Below are 22,538 nucleotides of genomic sequence, written 5' to 3'. Positions count from 1 at the left end.
GTGACAGTAATTGATAGATATTTATAAAAATACCCTTGCTTGACACAACAAAAAGTCGGCAACTCTGTGTTGGTCCTCCAAGTTAAAAAAAAAAAAGGGCTTCCCTGGTGGCGCAGTGGTTGAGAGTCCGCCTGCCGATGCAGGGGACGTGGGTTCGTGCCCCGGTCCGGGAAGATCCCACGTGCCGCGGAGCGGCTGGGCCCGTGAGCTATGGCCGCTGAGCCTGCGCATCCGGAGCCCGTGCGCCGCAACGGTAGAGGCCACAACAGTGAGGCCTGCGTACCGCAAAATAAATAAATAAATAAATAAGGTTTTAACAATTCAGTGAATATTGAAAATCTGAACGAGACTGTTGATCTGGACGGCGAGTTGTAAATGTCACATTTGGTTCTGGTTTTGTGTCTGGCTGTGTGGTCTTGGGCTGCACCTTAATTTCTTTAGACCTCCCCGTTTTCTTATCTGCAGTAGATCAGTGGTCCTCAACCCTGGATGCACATTAAAATCACCAGGAAACTTATTAAAAAAAAAGAAAGAAACCAATGTCAGAACCCCGCTACAGTCCAAATGTATCCAAATCTCTGGGGGTGGAGCCTGGGGATTTTTTAATGCAGCCAACGTTGAGAACCCCTGGATTAGGATCGTCCTAATTGCACGTTTGAGCCCTAAAATGTTATGATTCTGTGTATCATATCATACAGTTTTGTTCCTTTCAAATACTGTGCACAAAATGTTGTAAACTTCTTACATATGAAGAAATTTTACTTTTTACAAAAAAACAAAAACAAAAAAAACTCCCCATAATTCTCATTAGGCCAGTGGTATAATGTCAATGTCCTTTGTCCAGTAAGTCAGAATCATAAATGGAGTAAAACATGAAATAATTAATTTTTGACCCAGGACTTGCAAGTGTGGACTTTAATTTCTCATTCCCACATTTTAAAAAAGGTACTGACTGCAGGCTTGAGGCCACCTGCATTCTTAAGGAAGACCCTGAAAAGTTCAGAGAGAAGACGTTACTGGAAATGTTTTTTGCTAGAAGAATTGGGTATACTGTAAAGTTCCAAATTAGGCGGTCCAGTTTAGGGAGTCTTTATCGGATCTAAATTCTACATGGAGTAGGAGGTGTTTAAAGAGACTCAGTGCTGTTTTATCTTCACCATTGAAGTTTTGGGTTTTGTCTCTTCCTAAATGAGTCATTTTTTTAAAAAGGAACCTAACTTGGGGAGGTGGGGAAACCACTGCCGGAGGTGCCGAGGAGGGGCGGGCACTGAGGCTGATAATCAGGGGACTGAGTTTACAGTTGGGCGGTTCACCTGGGAGGGGTGGAACCGGGAACCCGCCTGCGGAGGGTGGTTCAGGACCAGTGGGACACAGTCTGGTGGGGGGTAGGGTAGTAGAAATGGCATTGATATTGTTTATTAATTTACCAAGTATTTTCTGGAGCACACCCACCAAACATTACAGCCTGGTATCAAGGCTCAGTCCACACGTGCTAGGAGATTAAGAAAAAAGGGGAAGGAACCTTCTAGTTTTCACTCCAGTTGGGGACACAAATCATGGAGGTTAGGCATGTCTGTATTTCCCTGCCATCACAAGTAAGTGAACTGAGGTTATGGTGCCCCATACCAGTGTGAACAGTAGAAATGAAAATGTTAGTCCCAGGCAGGATTTCAGAGGAGAAAACATGGCAGCCTGGAGACCCCATTGTGGAGCACCAGGGGGCCTCGTGAAACATACACTGGGATCAACAAGACATTGGTCGAGAGACCTGTGGGATCTCCGCACATCACTGCCTCTTTCTGTGCTAAGTTCTCCCAGCTGAAAAATGATCTCACACACCTGAGTCCCCCAGGCCCCTGAGAGCTGTTCAAAATGTCTGCTGCCCTTGATGCCTGGGGAGGGAGGGGAGGGACAGAGAGTGGGGAGGTGTTGACAGGCTCCATGTGGAAACCAGAAAACCAGGGCAGCCACATGGGATTGGCCCACGTGCGTGGGGTGAGGAGAGGAGCACAGGGCAGGTGCTCCCGACACCGGGAGGAGCTGTATGTGTTTGGAATGTCGGCCAAGCACACTCCTTTTATTCCACGCTGCCTCGCACCCCCAGGAGTGCTCATTTTCATCTTTTCGGAGTGGTGTCAGCCTCCTGCAGTTGTGCCTGCATGTTTTCTAAGTTTGTCACAAACTTCCTGTTTGGGTCTGGTCTGAGGCTTGAAGCTTTGTGTGTTTTGAAACCCTGGCATTTACAGAGGTCCAATGCTTCTCTCTTTGTGGCCGTGGGGCGGCCCTTTTGTCCTCCTCCCTTTAGCTGACTTTGGCCATCCTTCTTTGCAGACCTTCCCCCTGGGAGATGCTCTGTAGCTTCTGCACTTGTTCCTCTTAAGGAGGGTTGAGGGTCGTGAGATCTGAAGGAGGGAGGGGAGCCACACGTACTGGGCCCCTTATATAAGGCCAGACACTGCGCTGGATGTTTTCCTACATCTCTTGTTTTATTTAGGCCTCGCATTAGCTCACGCAGAGCCAGGCTCAGAGAGGGGAAGTGACCGGCCTAAGTTTGGACAGCCACTGGGTGATGAGGTCAGGATATGATCCCAGGCTTGACTCCAGAGGTCTTGGTATTTCCACTGTGTCACGAGGACCACACTGTGCCTTTGGTTGCACTGGCTTGGGGAGATCTTGATTTCCTGTTGGGCATCTGGTGGGCAGCATCACCTTCCCCTCCATAGATTCCTCCCAGACCCTTGTTATTCAGGTGCTGCCCATTCTGTCTGCATGGGGTGTGATTTGATGACCCTTGAGTGCCTTGTTGACTTTCACCATTCTCAACCATCCTCCTTCTGTGACCCTAAGAATCCCAGAATTGTATGGTCCCTGGCTGACAGTCAAAGTTGGTTAGAGCCAACTCCCAGCTTCCCAGAAATGGAGTATCCTTTCTCTTCCTTCTGCCGTTCTGCTAGTCACCATGAGTTCCACTCAGCCAGACTTGGACTACTCACATTTTAAGCTCTTCCTTTAAAGAGGGAGGAAGATAGGATATCTCTGTGTGTGAAAGCCTGTACCTAAGGAGGGATCCCAAGACCTTGAGTATGTAGGAGCAGGAAGGAAGGGAGAGCTACATCCAGCCACCCTCCCTCTTATTACAGTGGCTGTTATAGGGTGTCAGACTCTGGGTGCTCCTGCAAAGGAAGAATAGTTACACTTCCAAAACTTCAAGAAGGCCCTGCGTCCCTTCCAGTTACCATCCCAGTTCTTTTGTATTTTCTGAAAAACTTCTAGAAGTATATCGTCTGTGTTTCATCAGAATTGTTTTGTAGATCAAGTAACATTTACCATTGTAGACTCTGTGTTGAGCAGTGGGCAATTCCAAGCATTCAACGCATATATTAATTACCTTCAGGGGGTGTGCCATCTACACGGAAACTTAGCAAGTGGAACACTTGCCAAGAGAAGCTAAGGGCAGTGAACTCAGACGAGCAGGGATTGCTCAGCGAGCGGGGGCGTGAGCAGGGCGCTCAGAGGTGTGGAGCTATGGGGACGGGGTGGGGAGGAATGTCCTGGCATTGGGCCGTGAGGGGTGCATGGAAAGGGGAGGAGCATTCTGGATGGGGTGCAGTGGAGTGTGCGTGTGGGAAGCAAGATTGAAGAAGGAGCCCTTCCAATTGCATGGGACGGGGATAGGTAAAAACAGTGCTGTGAACTATTATAAATACACTCCACATGTTCAACAAGGAGAGGAGATCGTAAGAGAGAAGTAGAAGATTCCAGTGGAACTTTTAGAGCTGAAAGATTCGAAATAAAAAACACACTGCGTGAGATTAAAGCGGATTAGACGCCAGCTTGAAGACATAGCAACAGAAACTATCCGAAAAGAAGCACAGAGAGATTTAAAACAAAAACATAGCATTGACAACTTGTGGGACAACATTAAGTGGTCTAACGTATGTGTGATTGAAATCCCAGTGAGAGAGAAAGGGGAGAGGGAAAAATATTTGAACAAATAATGGACAAAATTTTTCGTAATTCCATGAAGACTATAAATCAGTGGTTGGAAAACTGTGACTTACAGGCCAACTATGGCCTGGTGCCTATTTTTGTAAATAAAGTTTTATTGGAACAGGAAAACAAAACAGTGTTGTAAGAAGCTTCATTCGGATGTGTGCCCTGTAACAGGGGAATGCTGGGAGGTGAGTTAGAAGACATTCATCACATTGAATTTTGGGAATGAAACGTTGAGGCCTTGGACCAGGGTGGTGGCATGAATATGGACAAGAGGAAAGAGAGATGGAAGATTTCAGACCCCAGCTCTGCCACTTGCTACCTGTGTGACCTTGAGCAGGTGACTTCATCAAAACTCAGTTTTATCAACTGTAAATAGACACTCAGAACACCTCACAGGACTGGTGTGTGAGGGTTTTAGCTTGGGTCGCACCCAGCACACAAGTGTAATAGGCAGGATTTGTGACTGACTGGGAGGAATCAGGGGAGTGGAGAGTGAGGACCCAGAGGGGCTCAAAGGGCTGAATCTGGGGGCCTGGGTGAGTGATGCAGCCCTGACAAAAAGGGATGGAGCTGTTTGGGGTCTTGGAATTCTTCAGTTGGAGGAAGACCCTTCTCCTAAATCCACGCTGCCAAGGTCCTGTCCCAGAAACGCATAGCCACGTGGATTGTGTGCGTCTGAGCCCACGGCCTCTTGTGTCAGCTGAGCCCTCAGTGATGCTGGCCAGCGGCTGGCTCTCTCTCCCGTCAGGGTTCGCACTTCACAAGGCGAGGAGGTACGTGGGGCACAGAATTCGAGGAGGTACTCGGTTTCAGGGCTGACCCTGCAGGATGTTTCCCACGGTCCCCACTTCATCCAGCCCCCCTCCCTGTCTTCCCTTCGTCACTCAGGAGATCTCCTGCCTTCACTGATTACTGACAAGGTCCCCTCGCTCAGCAGTGAGCTCACTCAGGTTCTCGCCTCCCCGCCTCGTGCAGTTATCCCCATCGGGGCTCATCCCAGCATGGTTTCCTTCCACTCAGAGGAGGACACACCCCTCCTCCTCTTCCTGGCCAGATGGAACCTTCCTCCTGCACCCGGGTGCCCGTGCAGCTTCGGGACGTCACCCGCTCCAGTCATTCTGCTGTAGTCTTTCCTCAAACCTTCACCCCCTCTTTTTCTCATTCTCTCTTCTCCTTCCCTCACGAGACGCCTGGAAAGAATCTGCCCTCGGGTTTTGCTCCTTCGCTGAGGCAGCCCGCTCAGGTTGGCTTCTGCCCGTGGGAGGTGTGACTGGCGCAGGGGAGGGACCTGGTGGGTTTGCTGTGAGGGGCTCCTGCTTCCACATGAGCTGTCCCCTCTCAGGTCACCTGTGGCCTCCATATTACCACACCCAATGGACACTTCGGTCCTTATCTTTCTGGACCCTTTGCTACTTTTGACACCGTGGACAACTTCCTCCTTCTTGCAACTTTTTCTCTTGGCTTCTTTCAGTCCGCAAATAAATCTCTCAGCCACTATTACGTAAGCACCTACTATGTGCTGGGCTCTGGGGCATACCATAATTCCATGTCCCTGCTTTCAGGGAGTTCCTAGTCTAGTGTGAGGAAAGAGGGATAAAAATATAAACAAATGTCAGGTGGTGATGAGCACTACAAAGAAAAATACAACAGGGAAGGCTGCTGGGGTTGTCAGGAGGGTCTCACTGAGAAGGTGATATTATCGCAGAAACCTGAAGGAAGTGAAGGAAGCCTAGTGGAACAGTGTTCCAGGCAGAGGGAAGAGCACGTGCAAAGGCCCTGAGGCAGGAGCCTGCTTGGGATGCTTGAGGAAGCCATTGTGGCTGTAGGAAATTGAAGAAGGGCAGAGTAGGAGAAGAGGTCAGAGAAGAGGCTGGGGCAGGTCATGGAGCCATGTAGGACATTTCAAGGACTTTGTCTTTTACTCTGAGAGATGTAAGATGCTATAGGAATGTTTTGAGCAGAAGAGTGATTTTTAGGCTGGTGTGGGGAGCATGGTGGCTTAAACAATAAAAATTTACCATCTCACAGTTCTGGAGGCCAAAAGTCCAAGACCAAGGTGTCTGCAGGGCCACGATCCCTCTGAAAGTGCTAGGGAAGGATCTGTTCCAGAGCTCTCTCTTAGCTCTGGTAGTTTCTTTGCTTGGGGCAGCGTGAGTCCAGTCTTCACATGGTGCTCTCCCTGTGTAGGTGTCTGTGTCCAAATTTTCCCTTTTTATAAGAACACCAGTCATATTGGATTAGGGACCCACCCTACTCAATGTATGATGTATGAGCTCATCTTAATAGTTAGTTACATCAGCTTCAACCCTATTTCCAAATAAGTTCATATTCTGAGGTCCTGGGGTTAGGACTTCTACATAGGAACTGCGGGGAGACACAGTTTGACCCATAACACAGTTCAACCTGCATGATACATGGATTATAGACAGGCAAGGATGGAGGTAGGGGGACCAGCTAGGAGGTTATTGCAGTATTCTAATGAGAGAGGCTGCTTGGACCAAAGTGGTAGCAGTGGAGGTGGATACATTTTGCAGATAAAGCGGGCATCATTTGCTGATGGATTGGACGTGGGGTGTGAAGGAAACAGGGGAGTCACAATGACTCCTGGTTTGGGGCCTGAGTGACTAGAAGACTGGAAGTGAGTGTCTTTCTCTCCTAAGTCCTCTCCACCCTCAGGGACTTTTCAGGGCCCTCCTCCCAGGCAGGTCCATCCACTGCTGGGTTCTTCAGGGCTCCATCCTTGGCTGCCTGTCTAGTCCCTCCCTGATTGATATATGATCTGTCCCCATGTTGAAGCCAGATATCCTGAATGTGCTTTCTGGGTCACCCCTACAGGCCCCGGCTCTGGAGGATGCTGAAAGAGGAAGACACGGAAGCAGGACGACCCTGAGAGATTAAGCCTCTTAATCGTGAAACAGGTAGCTTCTCCGACATTCTGGGTGTTTGAATGCTTTATGATGAAGGGGTCATAAAATCGTTTCTTTGATCCATGTCGTGTGGAAAATGCCCCACAGAGGGGAGGTTGGCTGCTCTGGGCCTGGACATCCATAGGTGTCTGGGAAACGGTCAGCGCTTGTGGTTTCACGTATTGGAATTCAGCATCACTTGGCATGGGGCTGAGGGCATCCTGTCTCGTCTCTCTTGGCTTTGCAGAGTTGTTGCAGATAGTGAAGGATCCAAAAGATGTTCATGGATGGTAGCTTCTATAAGTGGGAATTAAACATCTCTGGAGAATTGGTATAGAAGGCCACTGTGAGAAATTTCACAGAGCCTGTCAGAGGCAGATTCCTGGACCAAGGAGCCTTTGAACTGGCCCTGGGGCATTTCTAATGTTTTTGTCAGTTCTGGCCCTGTGTTCTCTTTCCAGGCTCAGTTTGTCCCTCTAGAAAATGGTCACATAGCTATGATTCTTCTGCCAGATCTCACACAGAAGCTGTCTGGAGGGTCAATAGGTTTGTGTATAAAGAGAATTTTTTTTTTTTCAGTTTTAAACCCTGTTCTCACAAAAGATGACTCCCACAAATTCTTAGTGACGGTGGGGAAGGAGGGTGGTGGTGTCTAATTTGATTCTTTCAGTGTGTGCAGGTTTGTTTCTTGGCAAGTTCCACACTTTTCCTGTTTCTTCTGTGAGACTCACAGTTGATTGCTTCTGTTTCTTTTTTATTGTGCCTGATTTTGATTTAATTCTTAAGCCACTGTGTCTTGGGGTTCCAGTAGGAAACAGATGGGTCACTCAGATGGAGTAGTCCAAGAGTCTCTACTGAAGGAACTGCTTGTAGTGGCATCAGCAGGGTTAAGAGAAACCAGCACGGGATGTTGAAGCATCCCAGGGTTAGCAATGTCAGGAAGCTGTTCCCATACCTGGGCCTGAAAAGAAGAGGGAGGGATTGTTTATCAGAAGCTGTACAGAAAGGCAGTCTCTGGTAGGAGGCAGTCAACCTACAGCAACATGGCCGGGAAAGAGCCAAGAAAATGGATATCCTCATTGAACTCCCTGTCAGTTCTCCCGTCTCCTGACGGTGCCTCCCATTAGGCATACTCAGCCAGAAGCCAGGAGGCAGGGAGCATATTGAAGCTGTGCAGAGATCAGAACCTCTAGGCGCGCAAGCTGAGTGGAGACACATCGGGGATGGGTATCAGGGCACAAATGGAAAATATCTGACCGACCAAGAGGTGCAGATCGCTTGGAATATATTAAAAGGGTTGTTTCTACTTTAGGACCAAAAGAGGGTTTTTCGTTTGTTTGAGTGTGAAACTTGCAATATTGGGTCAGCTCCATAGAACCATTGGCTGTGAGGGCTGGAAGGAGCACCAGAAACCCTCTAATCAAACTTCATCCTTCTTATAGTTGAAAAGACCCAAGGAGATCAAGTGACTTGCCCAAGGCCGCTCATGAATTCATGAAAGTGTTTATTGAAAGCCCATTATATTTTCTCAAGAAAAACAGCACAAAACCACTTGAAACAGGACCAAGCAGAATCTGAGCAAGTGCTAGGGAAAAGCTGTGGATGAGTGCTTATTTCCAATTTATCAGTTTGGATTACTTGGGGGTTGTGAATATCATAAAACTGAACTTAAAGGGGTTCCCACAGCACAGGGAATTAATTAAGTGGCTTGTACTAGCAAAAAGCAGGGATGGGACGGACTACAGGGTGCATGTGAGACAACAGCTCAACTTGTCATCAGGAGTCCAGTTTCTTCCCATCTCTCTGCCGCTCTTCCATGGTATCAGTCCATCCTCAGGCTGGCCTCTCTCCTGGAGGCAGAATGGCCACAGAAGTTCCTGGGCTTATTGTTGCACATCCCTCTGGCCGGAAAGAAAGAAACATCCCTTGCCGTAACTCTTGAAAAGACTGAGAAAGTGTCTTTCCCAGAAGCCCCTCCCCAGCAAACCAACCCTGCATTTCATTGGCTTGAACTGAGTCATGTGCTCATTGTTTAGCCAGTCATATTGGCTAGGTGAACGCCTTCTTGTTGATTGGCAGGGATGGGAGATTTTCCTGATTGGCCTATCTCTACACTGGTGAGTGTAGCTTTCCTCAAAGCACCAGGGTGGGGGAAGCAGAGCTGTGAGTACTGTTGAGGGAGGAGGGAAATGGACATGGGGAGAGTGACAGTGGACATCCACTGTACTGTATCATATATAGAGACCTTACTAATTAGGACTAATTGTTGGGGTAACAGTGAGAGAAAACTCACTCTTAACTAGTGAAAGTCTGAATTTTAAAGTGCTTTAACATAGTATAGTTTCAGACAGAACCTTCCCAAACAGTTCCTGTTGGAAGACTTGCAATTAGCATCTGCTTTTCAGTATGTCTTAAGATGTAGGACCTTCTGGGAGGTTAACTATGCCTTCTACAATGCTGTTTTATTTCTAATATGCTTATTCAACCTTTCTATAGCCAGAGTAAACACTGAACTCAAATTTTGGGTTATTGAAGATTAAATTACAGTAATGAAGTTCCTCATTTATAACCTCATCTATAAAATGGGATTAGGAATAATACCTGCTTTATAGATCTGTTGTAAGGACTAACTGGGGTAATCCAAGTAAAGTGCCCAGTGGCCCAGTGGCTGGCCCAATAAATGTTACCTTTATTAGCTTCATATAACTCAAAATATTGTCACATTTGTATGTTTATGTGCATGTTTATTCTAGGAAATTAACTCTTCACAACAAATATAGGTCACTGGTTAGCTCAGCTAGAGACAAGGTAAATAAAGATATTAAAATATTTAGTGTTTATGGATTTTTTTTTTTTTACTGGAATGGTTTTTTTAAAAAAATTCATTTTGGGGGCTTCCCTGGTGGCGCAGTGGTTGAGAGTCCGCCTGCCGATGCAGGGGACACGGGTTCGTGCCCCGGTCCGGGAAGATCCCAGATGCCGTGGAGCGGCTGGGCCCGCGAGCCATGGCCGCTGAGCTTGCATGTCCGGAGCCTGTGTGCTCCGCAACGGGAGAGGCCACAACAGTGAGAGGCCCACGTACCAAAAAAAAAAAAAGAAAAATCATTTTGGGGAAAACCTAAATAAAGAAAAATTTAAGTAGCACACAGTTTTCAATTAAAAGTAGTTATAATCCCTGGAAAATAAGGGATTTTAACTTTACGGTAACATATTAATGTATTCTTGGTTGAAAAAGTCTTGTTAATAGTTGAAAGCCTGTCATGACTTATCCTAGCTGATTTTCTTGCCATTGTTATCCGTTTGGAGGCTCTGGAGGGGCAAGTGACCCTCCTCAGCTTTGGCTTCCCAAGCCAGCCTCAGGGGGACTTTTCTGGGCGGATGGATTTTAGAATCACCTGGATTGGGTGAGATGCTGCAGCAGTGAGAAGCTAGCCTTGGGCGTTTATTTCAGTGGGATTTTAGCTGACAAAACGCTGTGAATCATTCTCAAAAGCCTTGGGTGCTGTAGGGCTGACTTCTCAAAATCCCAGGAGGGTGAAGTGTCTTGATTTGGGGTTCCCAGATTAGTGGTGGGAAGAGCAAAGGTGGGCGCAGCACCCTGAAGCTGATTTCAAAACTGGGAGGCGATAACTTTGAGGATAAGGGGTGGATAGGGTGCAGCGAGGGGCCTGTGGATGGAGGATAAAGTTCCAGAGTGACCAGGAACTTACAGACCACAAATTTATAAACCATAAAATTTTTCATTCCCCACTCCCCTGAATATTGACTAAAATTAGACTTAAATTTTCTGTAGGTTGTTTGTTGCCCCCAAGGCTGTCTGGTCACAATTGTGATAAGTAGATGAGAACTAGTGATAACTGGACACCTGACCCTGAATTCCTTGGTTCAGAGGGTGCTGTAGACAAGTGGTTCTCAAATGTAGTTTGTCTGGACCAAGAAACTACCAAAACAAAATTGGGGGGATTGGCTTAGGGCTACCAAGTTTTCATTTTGCCAAGGAAGGATGTTTTTAAAAACCTAACATCTATCACTACAGTTCTTATAAAAGAAAGGACTGGGGCTTCCCTGGTGGCGCAGTGGTTGATAGTCCGCCTGCCGATGCAGGGGACACGGGTTCGTGCCCCGGTCTGGGAAGATCCCACATGCTGCGGAGCGGCTGGGCCCATGAGCCATGGCCGCTGAGCCTGTGCGTCCGGAGCCTGTGCTCCGCAACGGGAGAGGCCACAACAGTGAGAGGCCCGTGTACCGCAAAAAAAAAAAAAGAAAGAAAGGACCATCTTGATCCTAAAATAGTAGGAAGGAGACAGACTAAGGAATAAAATCTTCACATTGAAAACATTCAGCTTTAGGAATAATTTATTGCACTCTTCTTATTTTTCTGATATCACCTGTGAAAACAACATTAAGGGTGGATGCTTCCCTGCATCTGTGCATAACAGGTGTTGGGGAGATGTGGAGTTAATGTGCAACTGTAGGGCAAAAAATCGTATTTCTTTTGAAGCTTCTCATGAAGCCTAGGAATTCGCTGAAATCATGCCTTTACTTGATTTAAAGGGACAGGAGAAATTCACTTAAACGCAAGTCTTGGTAAACCCAATTCATTTTATAAAAGAAGGAACTGTTTACCCTCAAGTCATTAACTTAGAATTGTTAGTTTAATTTCCCACCGGTAGGAAGAAAATTTTGCAGTATCTAAATAGTTCAAATGAAAAGGCATGTCAGTAGTTTTTTCTTTTTCCACAATTTAACCCTAAAAATGGTAAATTTGTTGAATTTCATTTGGCTTTCAGTTGTGTGCTATGTCTCTGTGTGTGCATGGGCACACACACACACACACACACACACACACACACACTCACACACAAAAAACTTAGTTTGGTCTGAAAAGCCACAGGAGGGAAAGGGTACTTTTGAGAAAAGCAGTGTGTCCATCAGTCAGTTGCTGGTAAGTGTTAGTACTTGTAGCAGCAGTTGCATCTTGGAACTGCCAAAAGAGTATGACTTTTTAAGATGCCTTTTGAAGTCATTAAAAAAACCTCCAAACCAGGGACTTCCCAGTGGTTAAGAATCCGCCTGCCAATGCAGGGGACACAGGTTTGAGCCCTGGTCTGGGAAGATCCCATCTGCCGCAGAGCAGCTAAGCCCGTGCGCCACAACTACTGAACCTGTGCTCTAGAGCCTGCGAGCCACAAATACTGAGCCCGCATGCCACAGCTACTGAAGCCTGTGCACCTAGAGCCCATGCTCCGCAACAAGAGAAGCCACCACAAAGAGAAGCCCATGCACCGCAACAAAGAGTAGCCCCTGCTCACCACAGCTAGAGAAAGCCCGCACACAGCAATGAAGACCCAAACAGCAATAAAATGTTTCTCGTTCTGCTTCACTTCACATTCCTGCTTGGCTTTGCCACAAAGATGTTTTGCCTTCCAGCCAGGGATTAAGCTTCTGTGTGAGGCCATGACTGGTGTGAAAACAACATCTCTGCCCTTGTTGAGGGGAGAAAAAGACTGCCTGCATTTGTGAAATCCTGAATGGAATCATGGAATCCTAGTGCCAAAGAGGGTTTTGAGGTCCCTGTCTTCCTGCCAGACTATCCTAACACTCATCACCTTGACCGACAGTCCTAACATTTCATCGATCTCTAACGTTTCATGGATCCTCTGTGAATGTGGACATGAACTGAAATGTGTCTTCGTCAAGAAAGAGCAGATTGTTCTGTGCACGCTTACATCTGCAGTTACTGCCCTATTCACAGCCTCATTCCTGGGCATTGTCACTCTTTGAGTGCTATTTATATTGTCACATATGTTCATACGGCACCGTCCTTGCATGTTCTAGTAGACGCTCAATTGTAGTTGGTTCAAACTCCGTACCACTTGTTCCTCCTAAGGTGTATCTCATTCTCCAGCAGGCTACGCAGTCTGCATAGCTACAGCTCAGCGTTCTTTTGGGCAGACATTACCACAACCCTCTCGTCTTAGCTTGGGCTGCCATAACAAAATACCATAGACTGGGTGGCTTAAATAATAGAAATTTATTTCTCATGGTTCTAGAGGCTAGGAAGTCCAAGATTAAGGTGCTGGCAAGTTTTATGCTGAGACCTCTTCTCTTGGCTTGTCCACCATCTTGTGTTCACATGACCTCTTCTTTGTGGAGAGAGGAAGCTCTGGTGTCTCTTCCTCATCTTATAAGGACACTAATCCCATCATGGGGGCTCCACCCTTGTGACTCATTTTAACTTAATTGACTTCCAAAGGCCCCACCTCCTAATACCATCAGATTGGGGGCTAGGGCTTTAACATATGAATTTGGGGGGTGAGGACAAACATTCAGCCCATAGCTATGCTAAATCTTTTATTTATGGTCCCCTTGAAGTGCTTGCAGGGTCTTTGGTCCAGGAGCCTTGCCGTAAGCAGAGAAAGCCTTAGAGTTAGGAGCTTTCACTGCTGTGGAAGAGATGCAGTGTTCTATAGCTGGAACAGATGGTCCTGTGGACTAGAAATTTGGAATACCTTTACCACAGAACTAGAGGTGACCTGGGGTAGACTGGTGATCCCCTTGTCTTTTCAGATCTTAGGTTTCTTAGTTCCATATGTCAGTGGTACATTTGTGGTTGCCAAATTTGGTCAGCCTCAATGAAATTTGGATGGTGTAACATTCAGTACTCTCTGACCACCTTGTATACCTTCCTTGATGGGTCTCTAAAAAGGAGGCTCTTGGAACCAAAGCCTGGGAAAATGGGTTATTTCCTAGGTCTACATCATCTTGGACATTTACTCCCTTTTCAGCTGGGGAAGAAAAGGCAGTAAATTACAATAAAACTACTCCCCATTCCATTAGAGATCAATATCTTAACAGTGTCATGTATACAAACACGGTCATGTCCACATGGACATTAGGTGCCAGGTGGAATATTTTAAAATATAAAAAGGACTTTGAAAATTTTTTTTAACCTTTCAAAGAACCAATGATTCCTGTGTTATGTAAAGTGTTCCAGGATTTAGAAAAAAGATGGAAAACTTCCAGATCCTACTTTCAAGCAAACATGACCCTGATAACAAGTCTGGCAAGTCCCCAAAGGGAGGCTCTATACCAGTCTTGCTTAGGAATATAAAAATATTAGATAAAATTCTAGTGAGTAGATTTCAACACTAGAGTATGTGAATGTTCCACCATCCCCAAGTGGGTTGTATTCCTGCAATGTAGTAATGGCTTCATAAACATATATTTTCATTTGATTCACATAATGAATCAAATGAAATATTTTAAATGGTTTAAGTGAAAATATGTAATAATCTCATTAATTTCAAAAGTGCATTCAGGGCTTCCCTGGTGGCGCAGTGGTTGGGAGTCCACCTGCCGATGCAGGGGACACAGGTTCGTGCCCCGGTCCAGGAAGATCCCACATGCTGCAGAGCGGCTAGGCCCGTGAGCCATGGCCTCTGAGCCTGCGTGTCCGGAGCCTGTGCTCCGCAACGGGAGAGGCCACAACAGTGAGAGGCTCGCGTACTGCAAAAAAACAAAACAAAACAAAACTAACAAACAAAAAAATGCATTCAATCAATTCAACTTCTAACTTCTACAAACCACTTAAAAAGGAATATATAAAATGACCATTCCTGAACCTGATAAGGAAGATTGAGTTCATACAGTCCACTGGCATTATACTTTATTGGAGCCTCATAAAGGTATCATTGCATATGACTGAGATCAAAGCAAAAAGCCAATGCAGAAAGTTATAAAAATAGTAACTTTAGAGAATAAATGCTGTAAAGAAAAGAATAAAATAATCATTAACTACAGATTGCTTAGTTGTAAACCAAGAAGAGTTAAAGAGATTAACTAAAGACCTTATTTCTAAATGGTGAGATTAAAATTCAGGATTTGGATACTTCTGGAATTAGTTCATGAGTCTAATGCCATTCCTCTCAAAGTCCCATCAAGATTTTTAAAAATTTCACCAGATGGTTTTAAGTCTGTTTGGAAAAATAAGTAGATGAGAACCTCAAGGGGAATTATGAAAATGGTTTTGGGGGGAAGGGGATTAGATCTATTGGATATTAAAATATGTAGTCCTACCAGATATTAAAATGCATTATGAAGCCTTTGTAATTAAAACACTGTGGGGCCGGCAGAAGAGGAGGAAGTAGATAAGTGAACTAGGACAGTTCAGAAATAGACTCTTGCAGAAATAATGTAATAAATCATAAAGAAGGCATCGCAAATCAATGGGGAAAGGAAAATTATTCAATAAATAATTTTGATGTCTAGCAATTTGGAAAAAAATCATTTGACTTCATCAAAATGAATTGCAGATGAATCAAACAATTAAGTGCAAAATATAGATGCATAGGAAATCAGTAGAATTGAATATTGCTTGGAAGCAAAAGAAAAACACTCAAAAAGGGAAAGAATAGTCCATCAAGTTACAGGATAATCAAAGATTTCTTTACGTAAAAAACCAGTGGGGAAACAATCGCCTGGGAAAAAATTTGCAGTAACATGACGGAATTAATCTTTGTTATGTGAAATGCTCAGCAAATTAAAAAGAAAGGTACTAAAACCTTGGTAGAGCACTTGAATAACATTATATTTAATAACACTTATATTTAATAACACTAAACAAGTATATGGAAAATGTTCAATTTTGTAATAAGAGGTATGTCGATTAAAGCAGCAGTAAAGTACTATTTTAACATATTAGCAAAAGAACCCTTTTTTTTTTTTTTTTTTTTGCGGTATGCAGGCCTCTCACTGTTGTGGCCTCTCCTGTTGCGGAGCACAGCCTCCGGACGCGCAGGCTCAGCGGCCATGGCTTACGGGCCCAGCCATTCCGCGGCATGTGGGATCTTCCCGGACCGCGGCACGAACCCGTGTCCCCTGCATCGGCAGGCGGACTCTCAACCATTGCGCCACCAGGGAAGCCCCAAGAACCCGTTTTTAATGATAATCCCCAATTCTGATGTCATTACAATATTATGAAACAGTTTTACAGTGTAATAAAGAATCATGCTATTCATTCATCTATTTGATCCAGTAATACCACTTCTGTGGACCATCTTCCCACATCCCTCCATGAAGGAAATAATACAAAATATTTAATATGCTGTTTAGACAGTGATGCTTCCCTGATGCATTATTTACAAAGCAAACTCACACACACACACACTCACACCATTAATGTCCAACAGTTGGGTAACTATAAAATTAAATAGTTCTTCTCTCAGCATAATACTCTACTATAATGAATAATTATTTTGAAGATACATAGCATTGTGACAAGATATTTACAGTATAATTTTATGTGCAGAAATTGCAGTACACACTGTGGCATAGTCTTACTGTGGAATGTAGCTATATTAGCTGTGCTGTTAAAATGAATGAACCATAGCAGCTGTGACAACACAGAAGGCTCTCAAGAACATAACGTTAAGTAAAAAAGCAAGATGTAGAATAGCTGCAGTGTGATTCCAATTACATAAGGTTCAGATGCATGCAAAACCAATGATACAGTTTTTAGACAATGTGGCAATACCTATAAGACTACGTGAACATAGACAAAGATTCAAGATAGTGACGGGAGGCGAGGCTAGGAAGAGGGAGCAGCCATAGAGGCTGTGTAGGGGATTAGTAAAGTTCTCTTCCTCAAGCTGCGCTATGGACACACTATATTTATTATTGCTATTTTTTATACCCTTAACATAAGCTACAAATATTTTAAATGTATTTAATGTTAATGAAAGGGATATTCAAACCAGTATTCACGGATTACAATTTGGTCCAAAATATTATCCCTAATAAAGATGGTACAGAGTGTATAGGTAACAATGACTCTGTTAGAGGGGTGAAATTAAGAGTGGTTCCTTCTTTCATTTTCTCTCATTTCCAAATTTTCAATTATGTGCTTACCTTACATTATTTTTAAAAGAAAGAAAGGAAAATTGAAGACAATTGAAATTATAGGATGATGTAAGCTTCCAGTGGAGGGTGTGCCATTGCTCAGAGGATGGTGGACTTCAGCACTGAGGCAGAAGGGGAGATGGATTTAAACTGTAAAAGCAGTGTGTTTGGAAAATAAATCAGACCATCAGTAGTCACTGAGCATCCTTCCTGTGAAGAAGCATTGGTTTAGCCTGCCTTCCAAAAAAACTTTTGGATACTGCGTTTTAATGAATTGCTAAAATGGATGAATTAGGAAGACTGGTGTTTCTTTGAGTTCCTTTAAAATTTTTTTAAGCTTTATTGTTTTGTCTGCTTATAAAAATAATACAGTTGATTTGAAATAATCTTATAAAAAATATAATAGAACCTGAAGTTGATTAGACACTAAAACTAAATCTCAGTTGAAATGAAATACAGGGAATAGAGGAACCTGGTAAAAGACACCATGGGGATGCAATCAGGAAGTTCTTGGGCCTATGACCCATATGTTTCTCAATAAATAAAATGGCCTGGAAAAGGATGGCGGGGCACTATATAATAAACTTTAAAAGAGACAAAAGACATACCAGCCAGGTGCAAATGTAAATCTTGTTTGGATCCTGATTTAAATAAACCAACTGTAAAAAGGCATTTATGAGATAATTGGGGAAATTGGGACACTGACTGGATATTTGATATTAAGAAATTACTAATACTTACGTGTGATTTGTTATTATGGGTATGTTTTAAAGATACATGCTAAAGCATTTATTCGCAAATGAAATATCAGATATTTACTCTAAAATAATACAATGGAGAGTCTGAGTATGTTAACTATAAAAAGTCCTTATGTCTCATGTATATATGACATATCCAGGATTTACATTAAAATAATCCAGGGGTAGGAGGCGTAGAGTGGTATGGATGAAATAAAGTCAGCCATGTGTGATAATAGGAGCTGGGCAATGGGTAAATATATTCTTGCTACTTTTGTATATGTTTATTATTTTTTTCATAATAAATCATAGAAATAAAATTTATATATTTTCATGGTTGAAAACATATAAAATATAGAAAAGTATAAAAAAGGAAATGAAAGTCACCCATAGTTCCACCCCTTGGAGAGAACAACATTTTGATAAAAATCCTTCTATATTTTTCCTTATGCACTTACAACATAAGTTCTTATACATATATACTTTTAAGCAATTAAGAAATTATACTATCTGTATTGTTTTGTATACTGCTTTTTTATATTGTGGGCATTGTACTTCAGTACATTTAGATATTCATCATAATTTTAAATTATTCTAATATGTGAATATACACACAGATGCCATGATTTATTTATCTAACAGGTACCTCACAGATGGTATCTAAGTTGTTTCATCTTTTTTCCCCATTAAAGCGATTCTGCATACTTGTTTACTTCTTTTGACAAATATGTGGACAAAGTCTTTTTTAAAGGCTCTTTTTCTATCATGCCCAAGTATTTGTTAAAAATATGATACCATTTTGAACTCCCTCCATTTCATCATAATTTGAGCCACATTGAATGCTATATTCACAATATTTTAAATATTTGCCAATCTGATAGAAGGATAAAGATGATCTTAATTTGCATTTATTTGGTTATTAGTGAGCTTGAAAGTCTTTTTATAAGTGTATGTTAGTATTTTTTATTTTGTGACTAGGTGTTTATATCTTTTCCCCCAGTTATTGTATGTATCCCTCACTTGTTTCATAAGTGCTCTTTACATATTAAAGGTTACTAATAATTCATATATTGTATAAATTGCAGTATTTCCTAGTTTGTTTTCATTTAACTTTGGATCATTTTTGAACAATCATTTGTCTGGAATTGTTTTAGTAGATTTTTAAATGTTATACATCTAGATTTCTTTTCTTTGAGTCTTTATAATTTTCTACATTTTAATTTTTGTAACCTTATTCAGTACTTTATTGAGAGTTTTCATTATATAGCATTGCCCTCTAAAGTCTGCTTTTTTATTTTAATATATTTTTTGGGGGGGCCACACCTCACGGCATGCAGGATCTTAGTTCCCCGGCCAGGGATAGGACCCTTGTCCCCTGCAGTGGAAGCATGGCGTCTTAACTGCTGGACCTTCAGGGAAGTCCCTTTTTTTTTTTTCTTTTTTTTTTTAATGGTGGTACGTGGACCTCTCACTGTTGTGGCCTCTCCCATTGTGGAGCACAGGCTCCAGACATGCCGGCTCAGCGGCCATGGCTCATGGGCCCAGTCGCTCCGCGGCACGTGGGATCCTCCCGGACCGGGGCATGAACCCGTATCCCCTGCATCGGCAGGCGGACTCTCAATCACTGCACCACCAGGGAAGCCCCCTATTTTTTAATATTTTTATTGGTTATAAAATAAGACATGTTTGTGGTGGAAAGAATACACTTTTGAAAATAATTTACCTTATACTTTGTCGTACAGTGCATCAGATTAAATTTGGTAGTTTACCTTTCAGTAATTTTTCTATATGTGTGTATTAGTTAGAGTAACACTTACTGAAGAAACAATTAAAACTCCAAATTATAACTTAACACAGTAGAGGTTTATTTTTTACTCAGTCCAACATAGGTGCTCCTGATTGGTGGTCAGCCCTCCAATGAGTGATTCAGAGGCCCAGGCTCATTCCATCTTATGGCTCTTTCATTCCCTAGGGCTTTGGGGTCCTCTGCATCTAGTTGGCAGATGGAGGAAGAAAGCACGGAGAAGGCACATCACTTTCTAATCACCTTAGCCTGGAGGTGCTGCACATCACTTCTGTCTGTATTCCATTGGTGGGAATAGTAACGTGGTGCCATGGGGATACAAGGGATGCTGGGAAATGAAGTCCTTGGCTGGGCAGCCACTTTCCAGTGAAAACTCTACACTCTGAAAAGGAGTGTGAATATTTGTTGGATATTTAGCTGAATCTGCCACCATTTATTGCACTTATAGTGCAATAAATTTGCATTTATAATGCATATAAGTATATATTATACACATATAAATATATATTGCATTTATAATGCATATAAAATATGTGATATATATTTTCTTTACAAAATGGAATTATCCTATTAAGGGTGTTGAATTTTAGCATCATTTTGTGAGCATTCCCCTGTGTCTTTAAAGTTTTCAAAAACATGAGTTTTAATGTCTACATATTATTCCTTGTATTGATAATATCATAATTCATTTTGCCATTTTTCTATATAGTAGTTAGGTTTTTCTAGATTTTTGTTATTATGAATAGTGCTGCTGTAACTGCCCTTGTACGTATATCTTTGAATATTCCTCTGATCATTTCCTCAGGGAAGATACTTGCTTAGTGTTAAGGCTGGTGATACATCTTACCAGATGGGCCTTCAGAGATGTGGACTAATTTACACTCTCGTCACTGTGTTTGAGGATTCTTATTTCAGAGCACCCTTGACTGTCCTAGGCATTATACTTGGGTTTTGGTTTTTGCCAATTTGTTGAGAACAGTATTGCATTGTTTGAATTTGAAAGCTTTGCTTAGTAATAGGTGTGAACATTTTTTCATGAGGCCATTGGTAATCTTTGTGTGTGTGTATGTGAATTGCCTCTTTGCATCCTTTTTCATTTTTATTTTGCAGTGTTCCATCTTTTTTCAGTCACTGATAAGAGATTTTTATGCAGTATGTGTTAACTTGTCATACGTTACAAATATTTTTATCTAACTTCTCCTTGCCTCGATTTTGCTTCATAACCTAATTTTTTTGGATTAAACTCTATACTTGGAACCCTGATGTGTGATATCACACCCGCTGAATATGCCCAGTTAGCAGTACTGCTGAGATTAATACCATTTAAAAAAAGCAATGCAGATTCTTTTCTTCTGACCCATCATATGGTTTGAATGTTCTTAATGTGAATTTTAGTTATCTGGGAGTCAGGGGGTTGAAAGTAGTCATCAAGAAAATGGACTTGACAAGAAGGCTTTGGGGTGCTGGTCTAAGTCACCCATGGAGATACTGAGACCTACTTCTGTATCTTCCCAGGATACTTAGGAGAGGCAGGAAGACGTCAGATGGTATCTGACGACTCCGTGGTTTTAGCTAAGTGAGTAGCAGTGGAGTCTCAAAGGCCCTCTGGCTGTTTTTCATGTTAGGTCTTATTAAAAACACATGTAGTAGAGTGGCAGGGACCCAGACTAGGGGTCAGGGAGCTGAGCTGTAGTCTCAGCTCTGCCACTCACTGACTGCGACCCTGTGCAAGTCTCTTGTCCATCAATGCCTCAGTATACTCCACTGCAAAATGCAAGAGTTTGTTGTAGGTGGTGTTCTGGGTGCATGAATTCCAGGACTTTGCAGCGGGGTTCTCCACGAGGCCTCTTTTACATTTACCACCTGCTCTGACCTGTGTCAGGTGGGTGGGTGGGGACCGGGGAGAAGGTTAGTCTCTTTTGGTCTTTCGAGTGATTTATGAAAGAAATCAATTCAGTATATGTCTGTTCCAGATATAATGTGATCTAAATGTGATATTCACCTAATAAGATTACATGAATCTAATACGGTTTTCCTCTAAAACACAAATACTGTGCCACTTTTAATTGTAGTAGCTAAATTAAATTACTCATCCCAAATTAGATTTCCAGCCAACTTAATCTGAACATGAGCTCAGTACTGCAGGCCCTGTGTAATTTTTTAAGATATAAAATAAATCAGTGGGATACCTGTATTGTTCCTCTGGGCTCCTCAGTGGTTACCATGAAAGAGAATAAGTAAACATCTGGAAGAAGCCTGCAAAAGTAGAGCTGAGATGGAAACTGATTCTTCCGCTTATCATGGAGGGGTTTTTCCCCCTTCTATCTCTTCCATCACTAGGACCCTCACTGGTCTCAGAGGACAGGAAGCAAACAAAGGCAGGCCCAGTAATCACTGAAGACTCAACTGCTTATGATTGCCTTTCTTCTTTTTGTTCCTTGAGTGACCCCCTGAATGTGTTCACCCCCTCAGGAGGACAGAGGACACTAGGTAGGAAGCGAATCCCTGGGTAGTTTATGGATTTGGTGAGGGACTAGAGAGGTTTATAACATTCATTAGCCATATTTTCTCTCATTTTATGTCAGTTAGGTGACAGATGAACTGAAAGCCAGTCCAAACTGGTTTAAGCAAAAACAGAAAATGCATTGGCTGATGTGATGGAGTGCCCATCCTGGCATCAGGTGAGACTTTCTCAAAGGCTCAAATGAGGTGCCTCAGACACAGTTTCTCTCCTTCATTGCTAGTTCCTTTCTCAGGCATGACCTCCCCTTCTGCCCCCAAGATGTCAGCCCAGGCTCCCGTTCTTATCCAGTGGGAGAAAAAGCTTCCTTGATGGGTCAGCCAAAGGCTTGTAATTGAGTCTAGTTGCCCCTGGTTGGCTCGACTTAGATCCTGTGCTTTCCTGAACCAGTACCGTGTGGAGGGGATGGGATGAATGACTGCCTGGGGGACTCAGGGGACTGTTGGGAAAGTAGGGTAGGGAAGCTGGGGAGGCACCTCCAAATCCCACGACACTATAGAGGCATAGACTTCTGCTTTTCCCAGCATTCAGGCTTATGTTTTCTCACTTCAGTAAATGAGAAGTAGGTAGGTAGTACATGTTTGTGGATGAGGAAGTGAAGTCCACCGTGGGATCAACTCACCCAGGGCCTTGTCAGTGGTGGAGCTAGGACCAGGCTCAGTGTCTTATGAGTC

At 43.2% G+C, this 22,538-nt stretch overlaps 1 protein-coding gene across 11 annotated transcripts in view; it reads left to right on the top strand.

The window, feature by feature from the left end:
• Positions 1 to 22,538, top strand: part of TRERF1 (transcriptional regulating factor 1) — a 204,984-nt gene that overhangs the window by 76,950 nt on the left and 105,496 nt on the right. For 9 of the 11 annotated variants that reach the window (XM_060307818.1, XM_030870725.2, XM_030870738.2 and 6 more), the window contains exon 3: positions 6,832 to 6,914. The exons of the other annotated variants lie outside the window; for them this stretch is intronic. The gene's annotated coding sequence lies outside the window, so the exon portion shown is untranslated. The remainder of the gene's footprint in view (positions 1 to 6,831; positions 6,915 to 22,538) is intronic. 11 annotated transcript variants of the gene reach the window in all.

This window comes from Globicephala melas, chromosome 11 (assembly GCF_963455315.2).
Source record: "Globicephala melas chromosome 11, mGloMel1.2, whole genome shotgun sequence".
NCBI classification, from domain to species: domain Eukaryota; kingdom Metazoa; phylum Chordata; class Mammalia; order Artiodactyla; family Delphinidae; genus Globicephala; species Globicephala melas.
This window is presented reverse-complemented; position numbering and strand designations above follow the sequence as displayed.